The 17,411-nt window shown below is 46.5% G+C and overlaps 1 long non-coding RNA gene across 4 annotated transcripts; it reads left to right on the top strand.

Annotated features, from left to right (window-relative positions):
- Positions 1-59: 59 nt before the first annotated feature.
- Positions 60-17,321, top strand: LOC110365396 (uncharacterized). Of its 4 annotated transcripts, none has more exons than XR_010473077.1 (4): positions 60-2,157; positions 2,269-2,370; positions 2,654-3,720; positions 15,503-17,321. It is a non-coding gene; the product is annotated as an uncharacterized LOC110365396 (long non-coding RNA). The 4 variants fall into 4 exon arrangements; XR_010473079.1 differs by lacking the exon at positions 15,503-17,321 and having other exon boundaries at positions 60-1,839; positions 1,941-2,157; positions 2,654-6,121; XR_010473078.1 differs by having other exon boundaries at positions 60-1,839; positions 1,941-3,720.
- The last annotated feature ends 90 nt before the right edge of the window (positions 17,322-17,411 follow it).

The raw sequence follows: 17,411 nt of genomic DNA, 5'->3' as shown, positions 1-17,411 counted from the left end.
CAGCAGGGGCTGCGGTGAACTACAACTCCCAGCGGGCACCGCGCCGCGGGGGCGGGCTTGCCGGCGATCCGCGGTGCGCAGGCGCGCAGGGTCGGGCGCGGCTCGGGGGGCGTTCCCGCCCCGCCCTGGGCGGGAGAGGCGGGAACTGCGACGCCTCCGCCCCGGGGGCCCCGGGCGCCGCAGCGCCGGAGTGGGGCAGCACTCGGGCTTTGTCAGCGTCTCCTTCTGCAGCGGAGCAGCGCTGTCGCCCTGCAGCCTCCCTGCTGGTTGCTCCCCATTCTCTCCCTCTCTTTTTATTTCATTTTTCTGCGAGGGCACAGCCGGGCGCTTCCTGCGGCCTGACTCGCCGGGTGCGAGTGCGCGGCTTTCCCGGGGCGGAGGGTTCCTGCCGCCGTCTGGTTTTCTGCCAGTCTTTCCCTCCGAAGGCGCGTTTGGCCGCGGGCGTGGTGTGTTCGGGTGCAAGAGCCCGCGCTGCCCGGTGTATTGAGTTCAGTGCGGAGGGAACAGCCTGTGAGGAGGGAGGGGGTCCCTGGGTTCCTCTCCATCCGTCTGCTTGTGCCTTTCCGTTCACAGCCAGTGATCGGGGAGGAAGGTTTGGGGAGGATGTGGTGTTCAGCTCATGTGTGGGCCAGTCACCCCTATGCATCACTTTGCTCCTCTCATCAGCCTGTGGGGATGTTGCACGAGCAGCAGGAGGAATTTCCCTCCGGTTCGTATCTTAATGGTAACGTTGATGGAGAGAACAGCTTCTTACCCCTGTAACTTTTTCTCCCCCTGCCCCTACTCAGCTACCCCATTCACATCACCAGCAAAGGTTTGCAGTTGCTGCTAGACAGGCTGCTGGCATTTTATTTGTTGTTGTTTAAATGAGGGCTCCTTGCACCCTGAGTTTGCTAAACAACATCATTTTCAGTTTGGATGCCTAGGCACAGGCACCCCAGGAAGGAAGCAGTGGGCCTTGAGCTTCTCTGGTCTGACCTGTTGTTTCCCCCGCAGTTTTGGGAACCAGCACAGCACTGGAGATGAGCTGCAGGAGGGACGAGGGTGAAGGCATGGCCCTGCCACGTAGGAAACATCGTGTCACCTGAAGTTCAGGGTTGGTTGTTTGTAACATCAGAGCTGCCTCTTGGCATCTCTCAGCAGCACTTGGTGAAGCCGTCCTGGGGTGAATGTGAACCTGGTGCCTGGAGCTGAATGTTCCACTCCTTGTTTCTTCAAACCGTTGCTGCTTCTTTCCTGGCAATGATGTGGAGGACGAGTGAATCTGCACAGATTAACTATTAAGTACTATCTAGTATCTTTTTAGCTTAGCAGCTAAAAACTTTGAACATGTGAAAGTTGGAGAGCTGTGTATCTGTAAAACCTTTCTTAGACGTTATAAAACCATCGACAGGTTCATGTGTCTTTGGTTGCTTTGAACCTGCTGATTCAAGACTTGGTGGTGATGTCACTCTTGCATAAACAGTATTTTTATCAGGGAATAAGTGGTTTGCTTGTTCCTTAGACTATATCTGCTTGACCTGCATTTATTAGGAATTTCTGTGTTTCCTCTAGCTTGCCATCCTGCCTCCTTATGTATTTTTTAGGCTCCAGTATTCCTTTTCTTGTGGGCTTAGGTCTCTACCCAGGATCTCTTTCACAATCCCTGTCCCCCTCTTTCTTCCCACATATGCTGATGATTTTGGGGGCCCTTCTTTCCCTGGTTGCACTTGTCCTGTCTGTCTCATCCTAATTTATCTTTACTCTTTCAGATTATCAACATTTTAAAGCTCTTCAGGGAAATCAGGAAAAGTTTTGCAGAAATTTGGGATGTTGATGGAAGCTATCAGTTATTTTACTGTATGTAAAGATAATTTCTTTAATTTGCCCACAGATAATTGCAGACCAGACTACACTGCAGTCACTATCTCTCTCTTTCTTATTTTCCCATTTGGAAGCAGGTGCTGTCTCCTGGGAGCTGGAGCACTCCCTGAAGCGCTGGAACTGGTGGAAAATAGTTTTTGAAAAGTAGTACACCACAAAAATGCAATGGAGACTGGGCCGAAGAGGTTGTCTACAGTAAGTGAGGCCTTCAGGAAAGCTACTGAGTGGAGATTGCTACAGTGAGGCATTGATATGTTCAGGGCTCCATAAAGTGCCCACAGCTCATTACAAAAGGTAAAGGAGCCCCTTCTGTGCTTTGTTGCTGCCCTAGTCTGGAGCATCCCTTCCTCTGGGGAAGGTCTTACCTCTAAGACTTTGATTTTCTGCTTGGTCTGAAACATGCAGGTCTGTTGCCTGCCAGGACTCTGAGCTTTCTGGTCTCCTGTATGCGTCCCGCGGCTTTGCCTTTGGTCTGTTGCCAATGGCATGCCCTAGATGACACACGAGGTGAGCATCAGCAAGCCATACCTGACCCTTAACACTAGGGCTGGCATCACAGTTGCTGGCCTGGCATCAGCAGCCCCCTACACCAGCAGAGACCCTTTGCTTGGCCCCATTGAATTCAAAAGCTCAGCACCTACAGTGGGTGCTGTCAGCTTGTAGGCTGCCTGGGGTCAGCTGGCACAGTGGGAATGAGAGGACACAGTGTCCCCATCCCCAGTGTACCCTCCTATCCCATCCACCTTGCTCTGGCTTCCAGCTGTCTCGCTGTCCCTTTTTTCCATTGCAGGCAATTAAAGAAATCCTGGAGAGACAAGATTGTTTCCCATGAGGTCACCCCTGAAAGAGAAGCCGTGTGTGGATACACATGGCATGGGTGCCAAGCTGGTATCAGGCTGAGGAACAAGCTGGATGCACGTGCCTGCAAATGTCCACTTGGCAGACCCTGTGTCTCCTGCTCCCAGAGGGATCTGCTGGAAACTCATCTATGACCCTGTCACCAGAGCAGCTCAAGGCTTGCCACACTTTAAGGGCAAGTATCCTCAAACCATCCAGGAGTACAAATACCATGTTACAGACAGAAATCTGCGGCGAAGAGAGCTGAATAATTTGCCTTATGTTGTGAGGAAGACCTGGGCGTAGAAACAGAGACCCTTGTATATCAATCCTGAGGTTACCTTTATCTCTTAGGAGTGGTACCCAGCATGGGTGTAAGCAGAGCTCCCAGGACCTCTGGCTGGAGGCACCAGAGGAGTCACAGGCAGCTGGTACATACAAGGGAGCAGGACAAGAGTGAAGGAGCAAAAGGAGGGAGAGGATTGTGACCCGCATGAAGGCCAGAGCTGGTGGGAGGTTGTCACAGCCACCAGGACGCGTGGATGGAGGAGTATGGTGATCTTCTCGTGTCTCTCAAAGCAGTACTGTTCTGAAAGGGTTACCTCAGTTTTCTGAGCTTAGAGCATGTAAAACACAGAGGCATGACCAGAGCAGAGAGAGAAGGAAAAAATATCTCACAAGCCAAGAAAATAACAAATGGAGGAACCAAGCCTAAATCTTGCATTGTGGGAGGGTAAGAGGGGGTTCAGGGATGCTGGGGGCAGGGGGAATAGGAAATCATCATTAAGGGGAGGGAGGAAAGGAGGAAGAGAGAGAGAGGTGATATGATAGAAATGAGCAGAGGTGGAACAAGGAAAGAGGCTCACAGTGAATTTATTTAATTTCCAGTTGAATGTCATCCTGGAAGAAAACCCCAGTTCCTGTGAAGCTGTGAAGACTGGGTCCCTCCTGGGGGGACTTGGCTGGTGCCAAGCAGCATTACTGTTGAGATATATTTTAGAATATACCATTCCACAGCAGGTGCGTGCAATTAGAGGAGAGCTCTCCAAAATAGCAGGCGGCTGTCAATTTTTTAGCAAATGGTGTTGCCCTTTTTTTCCTTTGTACAACTATGTAGAAATTTATTCTGGGATGCATCATCTTTACAGAAACATTTTCAAAGGACCTATTATTTTTACCCTCCTGTTGCTTTTTGTGGCCAGACAAGGAGCAGAAGGCTATTCAAATAGCCACTGTGGGTGAGCTTTTTTTCACTGGGGGGAAGTTAATGAATTCTAATGAATAAGCAAGTTTCAGGAAACCTTTATTGCTGAAACCAGTGTGCAAATTTCCTCCTGGCTGGAATTTAACCAAATTACAATGACTGCTACCTTTGCAAAGTATTACCATTGCTATTGTTTACCTTTTTATAGTGTGTCACAAACATATAATTCTTCAGAACACTCTGTATGACGAACTTGCATTTACATCCAAATTTTCTTGAAGGCAAAACTGAGTCATAATGAGTTTCATAATTCAACCAAACCACACAGACATTGTGTGGCTGATACTTTGATAAGGTATGTGACTGAATATCGTGATTAGATTTTTGTCCCACAACATGGATTGACATTAAATAGTGTTTCAAAAATATCCACCGAAGAAACGATTTATCCTGATGAGTTCCAGTGTTTTACTGGGCTCTGGAGCCCTCAGTACAAGAAAGACATGGACCTGTTGGAGGGAGGCCACCAAGATGGTCAGAGGGCTGGAACACCTCTCCTGTGAGGACAGGCTGAGAGAGCTGGGGTTGTTCAGCCTGCAGAAGAGAAGGCTCCGAGAAGACCTTATTTCAGCCTTGCAGTATTTAAAAGGTGCCTATAAGAAGGATGGGGACAGACTTTTTAGCGGGGCCTGTTACAATATGACAAGGGTTAATGGTTTTACACTAAAGGAGGGGAGATTCAGGCTAGATGTGAGGAAGAAATTTTTTACGATGAAATTAGGTGAAACACTGGCACAGGTTGCCCAGAGAGGTGGTGGATGCCCCATCCCTGGAGACATTCCAGGACAGGCTGGACGGGGCTCTGAGCAACCTGATCTAGTTGAAGATGTCACTGCTCATTGCAGGGGTGTTGGACTAGATGAGCTTTGAAGGTCCCTTCCAACCCAAACTACTCTATGATTCTGTGATTGTTTCTTGGATTAGGTAAACACCTTCTCCCCGAACAATGGACTGTAGCTATTGTGGTGTAAACCAGAGATTTACTGCAAAATGTCTGCAGGGTCAAGAATAGAAATAGAATCTGGGCATCGCTTAGGTAGGTGGTTGTTTTCCCCCCTGAATGGTAGAGGTCAGAAAATAGGTTTATATTGCCCTGGCTTCTTTGATTCCTTCCCAAGTGCTTTTTGCTCAGCAAGGGAAGTGGGCTGGAAACATTCTCTCACAGCTCTATGCAACACAGGCTGCAGCTGTGCTGGGGACACAGCAGTGACACTGGCTGCCAGAGGAGGGTGGCATAACGAGGCCCAAAGTGAGCCATGAGCAGCTCAGGCCAAACATGACAACTCCCTTTTCTGGTCTTGTGTGGCAGCTCCATGAACGGTGTGGAGCATATGGAATATATCTTAATGGCCAGGTACTTTAATTGCCAGAGCCACTTCTGGGTGGACTATTTGCTGCTCTTCTTGAGCACAAAGTGTTTTCCTACCCTTCCAAATACCCTTTGCACTCCAAAATGTTCCCATGAGTGGCTCTCTGAGTACAATTAAGTGCTTTTGCTCTGGTCCCTTGAAGTGGCTATGGCTACTGAAACCTCAGGTGTCGTAAGTGGCGGGTCCCCACTCTTGCAACACAAGCAAGAATACACACAGTATTTGTGTTCAGAAACACGGGCTGCTTTACTCTGTGGCCAAAAGAGCTTTTGCCATTCCCAGCTGCAGAGCTACGAGTGATGTCTCTGTGTCTTGCTGGGATCGGTGACCACAGTGACTATTATAAACTAGTCAGTCTGGGCATATAAGCTGTACTGTGTTCACAAAGAGCAAAAATTTATTTGTAAGTTGTTTAACTGTGCTGTGTTGCTTCCAGTGGAGCTGTATCACTGTTGTCTACTCCAGTCTGTCTGTCGTTGTGAACCTTGTAGCCAGCTGCTTTGTGAGCAAGGCGCCTGGGAAATGGAAGGAATGTTTCCACTCCTAATTTCTGTGATCCTTTGGGGTGGAATTGGCAAAAATAAACTCCTAAATGCCACTGCAGACCAAGCCCTCCTCGTAAGGCACCACTCGTGGTACAGTGTACAGATCTATGCATCTTGTCTCCTTTTCTGCATGCTTTCACATCAGCCATTTACCTTCCAGGAGTGAAATGGTGTGTATAGATACTTGCAGGTCATAATTTTATTTCTGAATTCCTGCAGGCTATGTGAGACAGTCCTGGAAGTCAGAGTGCTGACATTTAGGCGTGGTATCATGCGGAGGTTTACAGAGATCTTTTTCTGTGGATTTTAGAAACAGGGTATCAGACAGTCAGTGGTTCTTTCTTGTCTCTTTTTTCTGTGACCACATGATTCTTCCTCTCTTTTTCTTTCAAATTCAAGGCTTGGTCATTTGGTCACAGTCAGCAGGGCAGCTGGAGAGCTGGAAGCCGTCCGTGTGCTGGGTGACACGCTGATGGTGTAAAGATTCATCCCCTGCCCTGTAGCCAGGCGCAGAAGATGTGCTCACTGCCTTCTGTTTTTCTTTTGTTCGAACTTTGTCATCCTAAACTGGATGATGCCTACAGCCATCTGCTGCATTTGGTAGTCGGCGGCATCCTGCCGACTCAATTATGCGCCTCTCTGAGATAACAGCAGGCCAGTTTTCTCTTCAACTTTGAAGGAGTGTTTTTCCTATGCAGATGAAGGCTGAGATGCTGGATAAGCTGTCTCCAGCCATGACAGGTGGACTGTCCATGTGTGCATGGTGAAGGTGTGCGGGTGCGGTGGGAGAGCTGCCAGCCCTTCCCTGCTGCTGAGATCCTGCATCCAGGGGCTTGGTGCTCCGAAGTGGGAGCAAATGTGCTCCCCTGTGGCAGTGTTTAACCATTTGGCACTTATAATCTTTACCACCTCCTTTGCTTCTTGTGAATGGATGTAACACCGAGTGGTTTGGGATGACATGAAATTAAAAGGAGATGGTGCAGGTGTCAATTATTATAGAACCATAGACTGGTTGGGGTTGGAAGGGACCTCTGGAGATCATCTAGTCCAACTCACCTGCTAAAGCAGGTTCACCCAGAGCAGATTGCACAGGGATGTGTCCACACAGGTCTTGCCTATCTGCAAAAGAGACTCCACAACCTCTCTGGGCAGCCTGTTCCAGTGCTCTGGCACCTCAAAGTAAAGAAGTTTCACCTCATATTCAGATGGAACCTCCTGTGCTTCAGTCTGTGCCCGTTGCCCCTCATCCTGTCACTGGGCACCACTGAAAGGAGTCTGGTCCCATCCTCTTGACACCCACTCTTGAGATATTTATAAACATTGATGAGATCCCCTCTCAGCCTTCTTTTCTCCAGGCTGAACAGACCCAACCCTCTCAGTCTCTCTCTGATAATCTTTGTAGTTCTCCAGTGGACTCCCTGCACTAATTCCTTGTCCTTCTTAAACTGGGGAGCCCAGAAGTGGACTCAGTACTCCAATTCCTTTTTTCTAAGCACCAAGGAGAAAAAGGCTACAAAGAGGTCATTCTGAACCTTACAGTAGGTTCCCAGCAAAGTGAGTTGTTTTGTTATGCTTTCATACTTGCACAGAAGTGACCAAACAGTAGAATTCGTGTATGTGCTGCAACCCGTGAACTTTGTTTTCTCCCTCTCACGGACTGGGGAGACACAACGGGAGCCATGGGTAAAATGTTATCCTTTCATTTTGCTTCAGGCTTTGGTTAAGTTTTGAGACTCCAGGGCTGCTTCCTGTTTTCTTCCTTGCCTTCCCTGTGGGTGGTAGACTTGGTGGGTTTCAACACTCAGTCATCCAGACTGTCTGTTTGAGCCCGTGTGGGCTGTCCATAGCACCCTGATACTTTTTCCCATTCAGTATAGACTCTTCTTTGTTATATGAGGATGAGGGTCAGATCAAGTGGTGGGGAGCTGGAAGAGAGGACATAAACCTCATCTCTGGGACCTATGCTATTTACATTCAAGACATTTCTGGCCCCACCAGCTGTTCCATGTGCGTTATTTTCAGAAGGGCAATAATCCGCAGAAGGTCAGGAGGGTGGAATTGTGCGAATACGTTGAGTGATGGAGATCAAGACTCTTGGAAGTCCTCAGACCTCGTCACGACAGTGTCAGGATCCCAGATGATTGTGGCTTGCAGACTGAGAGAACTCAAAGAGAGCTCTGAACGTGCTGCTTGCATGGCTAGGAAAGGCTGCTTAGCTGGGTGGTTGTTAGCTATTTTCAAAAGTCATCTGTGTTTATATTGCTGGCAGGACCACCTGTTCTTTTTTGAACAATATATATGTGTGTATGTGTATATATTGCTCCATTTATTTTTAGCCCATTCTAAAAAACCCCGACAGGTCTGAAAGATGCAGTGGATTGTGAGTGGTGCCTGGCGGCATTGCTCACATTGACGGTTGTCAGAATTTCCATGATAAATCTCTGCTTTGAAAGTCCTATAACCCATCCTTCTATTTTAGGTCCTGCAGCTCTTGTATCCTGGGAAAAAAACAAAACAAAACCCAACCAAAAAACAAACCAACAACCCAAAACCTTTTTAAAAAAATGCATTTTCACCATAGGTTTGTTAAAATTAGTTTTGTTGGGCTAAACCAGAGGTTTTTCAAATCAGACAATGAGTCATGTCACTTGATTTTTCAGTGCCTAATTGCAAATGTGTGGCAGCTCTCTTTAACATGTTTCGTGTGGTCAAATGGAAAAAACTATTTTGCATATCAGACTGACACAGACGCTGGACGGTGTAAATCAGTGGGGAGCCAATGGCATTTAGCCCACTCCAGCTATAAGGAAGCACAAAACCAGGTGAATTATGGCAGAGACTGGGCAGTCTCCAGAACTGGTGTGATACCAATTGCAAAATTAAGGGGTGAATGCTCCTCATTCCAAGAACTAGCAGAGAGATGAGACAGACCATGGGGTTTTTTTACGTTCATAAACAAAGAACATGAGTGTTGCTATTATGTGCAATCAGCAAGAGAAATCCAGTACAAATCAGCAGCTGATGATTTTAATGAAGGAATACATAGTTAGCCCTTATTAACTTTATGGTTCGTAAGTCTATAGTGTATTTCATTCATACACTGCGAAGCAGCTCACAGTCATTAAATCTGTGCCATTCCCCAGTGAAGTCCTACAGACATCGTTGTGATTTCTTGTGCACACCTAGAAGAGATGGTGCTGTGAGGAGACTTAATCATGGGTGATGCCCTGAATCCATGGCAAAGCAGAGAAGAGCACACAGGAGCCCATGTCTTGCAACAGCGCTGGAAGGAGCGAGCTGCATCTCTTCTGAGAGTTTTAATAGTTTTTGAAGGCCGTTGAAATGGTAGCTGTAAATAGTACATTTTCATGCAGATGGCAGGTGCTAATTCAAAACATGAAGGTAACGAACTTGAAACTGGGTCCTGACACACAATGGGAATTGTGGAGGGAGCATTGAGAGCTTGAGCTGAGTCAAAGTCAGTAGTTCAGTAGTCCTTTCCAAAGGCAGCATTCAGTAGTCCTTTTCAACTCAGATTATCTTTTGGCAGGTGGGAATAACACTTACTCCCTGCCTCACCAGGAAGGCTGCGAGGTAGCGAAGTGCCTGCGGAAGGTTTTGTATGTGCAAGTGCTCAACTGTTTCTCACACAATATTAGTAGTTGTTTGAATGAGGGATGTGGCCTTTCCTTGGGTCTTGCCTGACAGCCCCTGGACCGTGACTACAAAAATTCTGCTATTACAAAATGGAAATAGTCCTGCGTTGCTTTTCTGTGTGGGTACATACAGTGTGCCATATCTGTGTTTTACTGTAGCTCCAGACACAGAGTTTAAACTTTTTTATTATCCTGAGTTGTCTTCCTCTGATTTTCCTTTGGATGCAAAGTTGGTTTTTTTTTTATTCTGGTTCCCTGTCCATCTCTTGTCTATCTCAGGGCATTGCATTCCTGTAGGATCTCAGCACCTCATTAGCAGGAGGCAAGGCCCGCTATATTAATTTTCCAGATGGGAATTTCAGGCAAAGAAAGGCTCAGGTGACTTGCCTCTTGTCAAAGACAAAACTTGCTGGAGTGGGGATCTGAGGGCACTCTCCAAAGTTTCAGGCAGGTGCCAGAGCTGCTTGTCCAGACCCAGTGTTATCTTTTGTTGCCATTCTGATCCCATCTGGCTGTCAGCTGTACCAGCCGGTGCTCCGTGGGTATTTACGCTGCTGCCAGTTCTCATGTCTCAATTGGGAGTCATTTAATGCGGGTGACTGAGATTCCTCTAGAGGAAGAATGTGAAGTATCCCAGACAATGGTATGGTTAGCATTGGTTTTGTCGTAAGACTGTTTTTTAGTATTTATTTTAAGGATTGTTGACACACATGAGTTTTTCTAGTTTTTCTATCTGTGGCTTCAGCCACGAAAAAAAGTCAGAGGCAAAACCATCTTCGCATTGGATTTTAATGTCCTTCCCTTGTAGGTTAATAGAATAAATCAGAAGAGAAACGTATGATTTAAAATCTTCATTGATGGTGAGATTGTAAGAAAGGGACGACACAACATAGTCCATGGTGCATTTGGCATCTCTGAAGGAAAATAACTGGTAAAACATGACTGCAAGTCAACAGAGTCAACAAATGAATCAGAGAAAGGAATGCGGCACGTCTCCCTTAGTAAAAAAACTTATTACATGTTCTCTTACTCTCAATTACCCTAATTTGAACTGGGGAGCTCATGATAATCACTAAATGGATTGAAACAAACAGCAGCACTGTGGACAAAAAATAATCATTATGAACTGCAGTGTATCGACTGCAGCAAACTTTTCACAGATTTGTAGGTTTTAATGGTGTGGTGGCTGGTCTGACTGTCTGCTTAGTGCAAGGGAGAGAACCTTAACCAGTGATTTCCAGTGGGGTCAGTAACTTTTATTAGTACCAGTACATACCTTTTAAAACCCCATTGCAATAATTAGAAATTACCTCATCCCCAGACTGTGCTTTCCACTTGTTAATTAAAATAATAGTCCTCATTATAAGAGCGCTTCTTTTAGGAGAGCAATCGGTTGTCAGAAACGCTGTCCCCATTGTAAGTACTTGAGTAACAGCATTAAAATGCTTCTTAACTTTGCCTTGCTAAGTGAAACAGGGCGAGTTGTGGGCTCCCATTGTGGGCCACTCTATGGTGCAGAGATACAGGGGGTAATGCTGGAGCTGCTGTTGCGTGTTCCCGAGTCTGAGGTGACATGGATGTGTGATGCTGTGACGTGATGCACATATGTATGTGTACCGCAGCCTTGCTGCTTGCTTAGAAATACACACGAGGCAGCGGCCACCCCGATTTGAGTTGTGGGGAGGAGCATTCTGGAAAGCTGGAGCCTGTTTGCACTGTAGGAAGGAGGCTGCTCCCTGTACCCCCAGGTGTGCACTGGGAGAGGAAAAGGGCTGAGGTGCCTCAGCGTGTGCTTCTGAGGATGTACTCAAGCTCCCGGGTACCTCACCGTGCTGGGGCCTGTGATGTGCTTCTGTGGTCAGAGGTGTCCATCAGGAATCAGTGAGGGTTGTTCTCTTTCCTTATTGTACCTTTAAGACTGGGTACTTCAATTCACTTTTCAGAAAGTCCTCAAATTTGGCATTTATCTGGAAATGCCAGAGACGAAAGGAATCTGGAGAAACTAGAAATACGGAGATGAAAGTGTAACCGTATCCGAAGAAAACACAAGACGCAGAGGGCAAAAGTAATAAAAAAGCCCAATTTCAGAGGAAAAAAAAGATGAGAAAAGAGTAGCCATGGTCTGTAACAGGAAAGCGAATTGGAAAAAAGCCCATTGTTCAGTGAAATACCAGCTACCACGTAAGCTTTTGGGTTGGCAGTTCATGTTATGCAGCAAAGGCGATGGTCATTTTTGCAGTACAAGTGTGCCTAAGTGTTTTCTTGAATCTGGGTTGAGGTAGAAGAAAAGCAAGGTGGGAACTGAGCATGGCTTCATTAGACTACATGATTTAGCAATGGCTAATTTTAGACACTTGTTTCTGAAGCGTCTTGCCCGTAGCCTGGCACCCATCAAACTGGTTCTGTCAGGAGCATTTTTCAACCTCAAAGTTTGTTCCCAGGCTGAAGAGCTGGCACGGCATTTACTTAAAAAACAAACCCAAACAAATAGCAGCAAGTTTCTGACCTCAGGCTTGCCTCTCCCTGCTAATCTGATTCCTTTTAAGGGTAGGAGCTGGTGGCTAACATGATTTCTAGTGAAACCCTATGTGTAGCCGAATATGAGCGTGTGGGGTTTTGCTGGGGCTGCTGTTAAAAATGTCATGTCCTAGCAACCCCTATCCAGTTTCTAGAAAAATTGCTTGATGTGTCTCGCTTTCTTTATATCGTCGTATAGCTGACCATTGCCAACGTGCCTTTTTAAGGTGAGATGCATGTCCAAGACGAGCAAGAAAATTTAACTCTCTTGCAGGTCCCTAACAGTTCATTTTGATCTCTAGCTTGGCCCTATCTGTCCTGACCTTTCCCATCTAAATTAACCTTATGATAAAAAGGAGCTTCTGCTTATGAATAGTGAGTCACAAAACCCAACTGAGAGTAAACTCTGGGCACTTTCCTGCTGTGATCCTGTGCTGAGAGATGGAGGTGTCCTCTTAGAAACCAACAATGGTCTACAGGGGACTTGGTCTTGCTCCTGCAAATGCTGCAGCGGGGCTGTTGCCTCACAGGAGCTTGTCAAGGGCCAGGCAAACAGAGTTTGTAATACAGAAATGAAAAAAAGCCCCTGATCTGCTAATGAGATATAGCCACCTCAATGGGGGAACGTGGCTTAATGTAGCAGTCCTACAGGCCTTGGTCCAGAAATAATTTTAAGGGAATAAGTAAATATTGCAGCCTTTCTGAGTTTTGCTTCCTGGCTTGCTCTGGGCGAATGCTTTTTGATAGTAAATGTGGTACAATTGCTCTTATTCACCCAGAAACTGGTTGTTTTATGTTAGTAGGTAGGCTACGATGCCCTGTGTGGCAAACTGCATTAGAGGGCGGGGGAGCACGTTTTATGCCAGCACTGTTGTGCTTTCATGGTGCTTTCGCTACTTTTGTGCTTGGGAAGTGTAGGGGCTTGACGAGGGGGTGACGAAACCCTCTGTGCGGGAGCACAAAACGGTGAAGCGTCTTCATGTGGAGAAACTGCTGAAGGACTCGAACCTTCCCATGGGACCTTCATGAACAGTCAAGAAAGCGGGACCTTCTGCACCTTTTATCTCCCTACATCCTGCTGTGGGATTCCCACATGGACAGCAAGGATTTCCAGCTGTGTCTCAGGCAACACCTAGGGATGAGTGGATGAGTCCTAAAAATGCTTTTGGTGTAGCCATTATTTCCACGAGCCAGCACATCATGGTTCTCTCACGTGTTTTCTATTACTGATCTAATGCATAACTGTCCTTAAAACACCTTTTGGTGTGTATTTATTGGACATACTCTCCGGTGGAGGTGGTTGTTTGGTTTGTGATAGGCAGGATTGGTTACACAATATTTGTGCTTCCCGATGGCTGAAGGAACGCACAGCTGCCTCTGGGAGGGATATTGGCCCATATGATTTTAAAATTTAGTTTCTGTGACTGACATTTGTTTTCTGAGAACTCTGTTGTGCGTCAAACTCAATTGCTCAAATGTCTGTGGGAAACCAGTGGTGATATGTGAATGTGGTCTCAGCAGATTCATTTTAAAAAATGTAAACCAATGTTCACTGGAGGCAAAATGGAGCCTTTCTGCATTATTTGGCTGGAGTGTTATAAGCTCATTTGATTCTCTCTCTTTTTCTGTCATCGAATTTTCATGACAATGTTATGTGTGTATACATATATATATATCTACACCTGGTATTACAAATCCTGTGGTCCTCAGAAAGATATTTAATCATCTAGACCATGAAAGCCATGAATGCTTAAGGCAAAAGCTACGCCATTAATTTTGCACTTCAGTCACAGTTTTTCCCCAAAACAAGTGTATCTTAAGCTGCTGCTCTCCATTCTCATTTTGAGTCCATCTACACCTTTGCTGCTTCTGGTAAATGTCATCCCCAAAATGTTGCACTTTATTCACAAATGGGTGCAAAAAAATAGGCAGCAGCCCTGTACAGGATCCCTCCTGTAATCCATGCTGGGGAGAGGTGCCAAAATTCCTTGGGACAGTTAGAAGTTTTATTGGGGAAAGAGGGAAGAGGCTGAGTTCTCATTGGACTGCTAATGTAAAAGTTGACCAGTCCCTATCCTGGTGTTTCTTGCTGCAAACCAGTCTCAATCACAGCTCAAACCTCCTCATAGCCCAACCAGCTCTTTCAGCTCTGAGAGCTGGATGTGATGTGAACCCAGAACAGAGCTCCATACCCCAGGTTGCTCAGGTATTGATTTCCCTCCTCTATTTTTTGTTTGTTTGTTTGTTTGTTTGTTTGTTTTCTCTTTAACAACTTCCACGTTGATATTATAGCCCTGAACAGGGCTGTTTGGTTTTGTTGGTTTGCTGCGTTATTTATTAATTTATTTTAGTGCCACTTGTAAAGACACTGCTGCCCTTTTCTGTCATCACTTTTGCCACTGGGAAATTTCTGATTTTTGTGCACCTGGTGATAGTTCACCAGGTCGGAAGAAAAGCATCAGACTTCCCTGGGATCTTTGCTGAGCAGAGAAGACCACTTGTGGTCTATGACTGAAACAGCGGCACTAAACCCCTTCAGCTGCCTCTCAGCTTTGTGCCAGTTCTTAATCATTCTTTCTTGCTTGGATGAGTAGAAAATTGGGTGCCAGCTACTCTTAGGCCCAGACTGAGAGAGATTGTGTGCTGCCCGTACCTCAATTCTCGCACTGAACACAGGCTTATAAAGGCCCTGGGCATCCTTTTGGCCAGACCATGCTGTTGCAAAGAAACTCCCAAGGGAGCGGTGGTGTCAGAGGAGGGGGCTCTCCTGGGGACAGCGATTCCCCTCGTGCTGCCTTGAGCTTCCCAAGAGGCCACAGCAGCGTTGGCAGGAGAGATGCTGCTCCCCGGCTCCTGCTGATGCTGGTGGGCAGCAGTGCTGGCCATTGCTGCGGGTCAGGCTCTCTGCTACCCTGCGCTGATTTTTGGAATAATGAATTTCTGCATTCTTCATACTTTGGACATTTGCAGTCCAGTCATGCATTATTTTCGTTCCTGTGAACACACAGTGCTTTTATTGTTTGGCTTTTGGATCTTAATTCATTTGCCTCAGTGATATTTTGTGCAATAGTGATTGAGGGGAGATTGTATAATCTGGTGTCCTTTGACCTGTTCCCTTTTAAGTCTTAAATGTTACCAGCTTTGAGTTTGCTGGAGTGTTGCCTTACTCACATATTCTGAAAGAGGAAACAACTTGCTCAACCCACGTGCTCTAGATCAGCCATTACTTTTAAGTATTTCTCTCCGTTTCTCCCTCATTTGTCTCTTGGCTGTCCCACTGTGCTGTTCGGAGAGAGGAGAGGGACTACAGGCATGACCCTGTCTCGATTTATTACTTTGTTAGTTTTGGCATTCTATGCATTTTTAAATATAGCTTTTCCTTTTATAGAATTAAGTATTTCTGTTTTAAGATCTTGGTGAAACACACTTTTCCCTTTTCTCCTGTCTTAGGATGGGCAGCTGATCAGCACAAGGTTGAAGATCAGAACTGGGCTCCCTCAGACACCAGTTAGAGGGGGTGATGCTGAAACGGCTTGAGGTACTGACCAAGGAGACAACTGGGGGTGGTATTTCTGTTAAATGTCAGTTCCAGCTCTCACCGGAGAATTCAGTTTTGAGAAGCTGAGTGGATGCCAGCAGGTACGGCTCTGAAGAAAAGATGGCTGAGAGCAGAATGAAAAATTCTCGCTTTTTCTGCCTTCTGAGCATTGTCTTTGTAATGCTGCCATTTAAAGACTGAGTGTCTGTCCAAGGGCAGCATTTAATATATAATGTTGATTTAGGTCATAACTATAAGATTGTCTGTCCATCCATCTGATACAAAGTAATAAATACAAAATCTGTCTGAAAAGACAGGCTGGTCTCTCTGCTCGCTGGCTGAAGTAAAATGTGCTCCTACTGTGGTGTGATAGCCTGGCCAGCCTTCACAATGGGTTCCAAGAATCATGGGTTTATGGTCTGTCAGCCAGTGCAAACATCCATCCATCAAATATTCACCACTTGTTATACCTAGAAGATAGAACCAGGGAGGCATTAAGGAATGAGTGGCAGAGAGAGATTATGTGCTTTGGTGCAAGTATTCTCTAGGCTGGGAGACAGAGGGCTTGGATAGTTGTACATCTGTGGTTTCAAAGACCCACAAAACACCACCTCTGAACATGTGCAAGGTTTGAAATGGCACAGAGGAGATCTTCATCATAATTTTTTGGCTATACCTTGCTCTCCAGCACAGATGCTGAGTGGCTGTAGCACAGAGGTTTTAAAGTTTGGTCTACTGCTTATTATAAACCAAGAATGGTTTATTAAACAAGGCCTGGGTTAGTGCTTGAGTGGCCCTATGAAACAGCAATATCACTCGTATTCCAAGGGGAGTGATCTGCTGTGAGTATGCTTTAATAAGCTCCCGATTTATTCATTGTGTATCTCTCCCAGCAAGGCAGCACCCTGAGGGACAGGCGTTTTCTGGCTGGGGACGTGCCTGCCTCCTCACTGCATTGTGTGGCTTTGGGTGCTCAGGTGGCACCTTCTTTTCTGTGCTGAAAACCCCCAAACCAAGGATCCTTTGATCGTAAATGGTACTTGCAGATTCTAATACAGTTAAAGGTCCTTGTCCTGGTGTCCTCATCAAATTCTGGTTTTGTTCTTTATACCCCCTCTCTTTATACCCCTGGGTCTTGCTGGGACCCAGTACTTTACTGGTCTTCAGCTTCCCAGCCTGCAGAGTCCCATGGGATGGGGGATTATGTGGAGAAAGGAAGGAATGGCACTTCCTTTGGGTGGACAGGGGTCAGAAGGGAGGGATCCTGTGAAAGTCAGAAAGTGGGAGCAAAGGATGAAGTTGAGAGGACAGGCATGAGCTGGGGGAAGAAAGGGTTTTCTTTGAGCTGGGCAACTACCTCTTAAGAGAGCTGAGTACCCATAAGAACATTTTGCAGAGGATGATTAGTAGTGGATTCTCAGTGTCTCTCAAGATCTTGCCTCTTATAAAGCCTTCCAGATACTCAGGGGATGGGTTTTGCTATTCTTTTCCTACTGAGTTGGCCTCACATTGCAGGTGGCCCCTCTGGGTGCAGAGGTGTGCTAGGGGATGCAAGGAGGTTGTGTCTCCATCGCAAGAGGATGGAAGCTTTGCTCTCTGGCCAGCTCTTCCCAGTCTTCCGTGGTAATGCAGGGGCAAGCTGGGGAGCTGGAGGGGGTTTCTGTTAGCCAGTCGATCAATCATTTCCTGACGTTCATTATTTATGCCCCTGGCTGAGCCCTCTTCTCATCCCTGCCCCTCTAGGTGATGGGAAATTTTGTGATTTCTGAGCAGCAGAGGCTGGCAGATAGCCTGATCAATGCTAGCAGCTCATTCTCAGCC

Source organism: Columba livia, chromosome 1 (genome assembly GCF_036013475.1).
Source record: "Columba livia isolate bColLiv1 breed racing homer chromosome 1, bColLiv1.pat.W.v2, whole genome shotgun sequence".
Lineage (NCBI taxonomy): Eukaryota > Metazoa > Chordata > Aves > Columbiformes > Columbidae > Columba > Columba livia.
This window is presented reverse-complemented; position numbering and strand designations above follow the sequence as displayed.